The sequence below is a fragment of the Priapulus caudatus genome, unplaced genomic scaffold (assembly GCF_000485595.1).
Source record: "Priapulus caudatus unplaced genomic scaffold, Priapulus_caudatus-5.0.1 Scaffold72, whole genome shotgun sequence".
Lineage (NCBI taxonomy): Eukaryota > Metazoa > Priapulida > Priapulimorpha > Priapulimorphida > Priapulidae > Priapulus > Priapulus caudatus.
In genome coordinates this window covers 84,442-89,149 of record NW_014577133.1, presented here as the reverse complement: position 1 = coordinate 89,149, position 4,708 = coordinate 84,442, and the positions used below count along the sequence as shown (strand labels likewise).

The 4,708-nt window shown below is 40.5% G+C and overlaps 1 long non-coding RNA gene across 1 annotated transcript in view; it reads left to right on the top strand.

Annotated features, from left to right (window-relative positions):
* Positions 1-4,058, top strand: part of LOC106821422 — a 5,305-nt gene extending 1,247 nt beyond the window's left edge. Inside the window, exons 2-4 of the long non-coding RNA XR_001395730.1 lie at positions 1,840-2,007; positions 3,577-3,691; positions 3,965-4,058. This is a non-coding gene — a long non-coding RNA (uncharacterized LOC106821422). The remainder of the gene's footprint in view (positions 1-1,839; positions 2,008-3,576; positions 3,692-3,964) is intronic.
* Positions 4,059-4,708: the final 650 nt, after the last annotated feature.

The following is a 4,708-nucleotide window of genomic DNA, read 5'->3' as shown; positions in this document are numbered from 1 at the left end:
TGCGACAAAAGTGGAGCGTTCTGGAATTTCTGTGAACACGCTTTCTTACCTTCTCCTATCTACTGTGTATCTGTGCATGCACAATGGCGTGCGGGCTATGTGTTGCATCGGTGTATTTAACGGTGTTGAAGTGAAGTTATTAGGTCAAATCAAACATTAAGACTATTGCTGGTAACTGTAGTAGTAGGCTACTGACAAGTTGTATTTATTAACCATCATTTTATTATTGAAACGGTCCAAGTGCCTGTGTACTCGATGACTACTTAGTACTCAATAACAATAGCCTAATGTCTGAATGATTAGGCCCATATCATAAACAGGGCTCATAGGTCAGGATTAATGAATCACTGCATGATGCCCAAGCTTAGTTTAGCATCCCAGGTTAGTTTAGCACATGCGAAAACATGATATTGCAGGGCCAGGGGTTCCAAACTATCCTTGTTCCGAATAATGAATGAACTTCTTACTATATGGACGTGGATATTCGTCCGAGCATCGGACACCTGTTCGTAAGCGCTATTCGTCTGAGCAGTTGTTGCGCATACGCTGTTCATGTTGTAGTACATAAATGTAATATAATGCTAGTCTAGGAAGGCGCCTATTCCCTAACCCTAATCCTAATCCTAACCACAGCCCTAACACTAACTATAAACCGACTCGGTTCTATTATTATGCGCTCGGTTTCGTATATATACGCGAGTGATAGTACCAAACACTATCTATGGAGTATAACCACATACGCAACGCATGTATGCAGAGGCGTCCCAGCCGTAGGGCTGCCGTAGCAAAACGCTATGGGCCCCCAGCCTAAAGGGCAAAACATCATAAATCTAAAGGGTAAATAGCATTTTAGAGCATCTAGATTTAAAAATTGTCTTGGGGGAGACCCCTCAGACCCCCCTTCACACTTCCTATTTCCGGCACTAGAGGCCGTGCGCCTGCGGCATGCTACATGAACAGCGCGTGCGCAACAACTGCTCGGACGAATAGCGCATACAAACAGGTGTCCGATGCTCGGACGAATAGCGCATACAAACAGGTGTCCGATGCTCGGACGAATATCCACATCGTAATTATATTATTAGTAACTAATTGTTCGCATATTTTTCGACAACTGCAATACATGACCTAGTCTCAGGGCAGGTGACAAGTACTAGTCTTAACCCCACATACCCTAGTATCCCTAGCTCTAACTTAACCATAATCTTATTCCATGTCGTGATAAGGGTGCAAATATAGGATTGAACTGGTACTGGTAGTTATATATTTTAATGGTGTTTTATTTGTAAGTGATGACTGGTAAATCAAAACCTGATCAAGGTTGATTAAGATTCATTCATACTGGCTATTTTAACTATTCCTGCCAAACAACACTTCTAGTGCCATTGCGCTGACCGATGCGCAAGTACTAAGTTGGTGCTTGTTAAATTCTGTACTTGTATAGTATTGGCATGAATCCGGTATTTTCTAACATCATACTCCTGTCATGGTCTATAAGTCTTATTGGCATGTGAAATCATTTTGCACTCCCCAAGTACTTCCCATATTGTTAATTATATGACGTAAAAATACGTATAAATACGCTAACATCAGGTTTTATTTGTGAATAAGCTTGTTAGACCTTGTGTTGTTTTTTCTTTAATCTTAATTAACCAGAAGTGAATCACAATTCATGCCAGGCAAAATATCTCGACTAGCAGTAAATTTTCCTTTTTTTATTTTATAATATGCAGCTACTACTATTAGTTAACTTTTCGTATTTTCAACTTGTTGTTTGCTCATCTGTTCTGAGTTGATCCTGTAAGCACTTGATAATAGCAGTGATTGTACATATTTTAGCTACTCTAGTGATGTCGTCAGATGAAGAATTGAAGACGAGTGATGGCCAAGTGTGCAATGCAGAGTCTGCAGATGAAGGTTCATGCTCTACTGCTGTAACAGAAGCAGAGCATGGTGTGCAAAGCAACTCTGCAGCTATCTTGTCTGAGTACGAAGTCCTATTCAAAGGTAGGCATGCAGTATGCGTATGTAATGTAATTCTGCATTGTTATAACTTGCACCTTAGTAATTAATAGATATAATATATTCTGCCAACTTTTGCTCATGTGAAATTGGGCTTGGTTTGTAGCATACTGTATGTGTATGCGTTTCAGTGATTCAGTGGTAGTTCTGTTGAATTTTCTGGCCAACACTTTTGTTAGCTTATCTGACATAGTCAGATGCAGCTTGTAGAATCGCATGAGCGTGCGTGCGTCCGTCCGTCCTTCAACAGTTGGGCACAAATCTTAACCGCTCGACGTACGGTCACGATATTTGGGACTTGGGGGGGTAATCCGAAAACGAGTTGGGATGTCGAAGCTGGGGGTCAAAGGTCAAAGGTCAAGAGGTGTAAAAGAAGGGGGAACATTCCCTCCTTAACTTAAGGTATAAGGAGGAAATGCAGAATTGCGGCACAAATCTAAACGGCTCGACCTAGGCTCGTGATAGTCGGTGTATAGCATCATGGTAGGAAAAGCCATCACTGTCCTGAAATTGGAGGTCACAGGTCAAAGGTCAATGGGGCACAGGGCAGATTTTAGACATTTTCTGAAGACATGGTCTGACGGTGCGATTGAAAAAAATTTTTGTTTTAGCGGTGACCTACCATTTTTATGGCTTTATTGAAAGGACCATGAAATGTACTTTCCGCTGACATGCGAAGAGTAAGTGTCGGATAACCTTTTGACCTTCAAGAGGAGGGTTAAACATGGATTTGTTTACTGTTAGAAAGAATTTGACTGCCGGGTTTGCTAGTAGAATCTATACATGCCTGGATGTATGAGGCTACAATGTCACAGTGAAATTTCAAAAGCTAAATTTGGTTGAAGAAGTTTTATGCTCCTTAAATCGTATAATTTCTATGGCATTCTGTACTGTCAGTGTGTTACATATAACTTATGCCACTGCCAGTAGCCACTGCCAGTGCATGTGGTGGTGATAGTACTGTGTAGTTTTTGCCTGCGTTAATTAGTTACAGGTGGCAGCTCTCTATTTCAGCCTGTAGGCTTGCGTAGGTAAATGGATGAGTGCTTACCTATTCTGTCTTGCGAATAGTTGTTGCTACTACGTACGATGGGAGCTTCCATCTTTAATCTTAAGACACTTAAACGTACGCGCCATCTCGTGGCAATATTCATAACGATCCCAACTAACATACCTTCGAGAAGGTTCCTGATACCATCCCTGTGCCTTCCACTGTTTCGGCGTGTATGTGAACACATTTGGGACTAACAGGGTTTACTAGAATCCCACCACTCCAACACAGAGTCACCGCAGCAGACGCAAGATGAGCGCTGTCGCTCCGCGCCACTTGTTTTAAGAATATTTGAGTAACAACTCAATTGGCTCAGTATTATCTTAATTACACAGTAATTATTATATTCGTAATATTCTAAACCAGCCTAAATATAGTTTATTTGTGAATTTTAGATAACTCAATAGAAGTTCTCTTTAAAAATCATGCTAAACTACGTTGTGAAAAGGTCATGACTTGTTTGTAATGAAACATATTGCACTCACTTCCACCATTTTTTGCAGATAGGTTTACGGACAAAGATGCTGACTATGCTTCAGCACTAGCAAAAGGAAATATTACTCCTCCATGTGTTGAAAACTTTTTTACACGTCCTAAAAGAGATTTCGATCACTCACGGTGAGTTCAACAAGTTTTATAGGTGTAAGTTAAATAGTCGCATGCAAATAATATAGACTTTCAATACTGTACAATCACTTTGTGTGATATTGATGAATTCTAATGATGAATTAAGTTACATGGTGGAGGCAGGTATAGACATAAGAACCCATATGTAATTGTTTATGTTTGCTACCTACTCCTTGATATACAATCAATTCGTAAACATTGCTAAAGAGAAAAACAGTAGTATAATACCAGGGGCATAGATAACCCATTATAATTCTGATGTAGGAACCAATCTCATCAATATAACAGAAAACGACCATATGACGGAGGAGGAGGAGGAGGAGGACACGGAGGATGGGGAGGTGGAGGAGGAGGAGGACACGGAGGATGGGGAGGTGGAGGAGGAGGAGGACACGGAGGATGGGGAGGTGGAGGAGGAGGAGGAGGAGGACGCTGGCATGAAGGAAGCAGTCATAATGACTACAGAAGAACAGGAAGTGATAACTATGGTGGAAGCAATAGGTACGGTCACAGCCGATATGGTAGTAGCAATCCAGGGCAAAGCAGTGGTTACCATGGATATACATAGAAAAATTGTGATGTTCGTTTGCTGGGCCTGTATTCTATGTTTCGTATGTTGATGAGTTTTCATCCACCAGGTGGCAGCAGTGAGTAAGATGTATGTAGAGAGTGATATAGTAAGGAAAAGGTAACTAGAACACTGAGGGATGAACATACCATGTTTAAGTTCAATGTATTAAACCTACCAAGCATTAACCACATGGTACTTAAGTTATGCTAATTTGTACAGTACTCTATGTTTAGGAATAACCTTCCATGCTACAGCAGGATGTACTATGCCACATGATTGTAAATGTAAAAGGCATTTATTTTAATGCTGTTCTAAATTATTCATAATCTTTCTTGGGTGAAGTAGTGAATGTCTACTAAATAGATATAATATTGACAATTTCACGCGTTAGTGACCTTAAGAGCATGAGAACATTTTGGAGTTATTTCAGTGGTTAT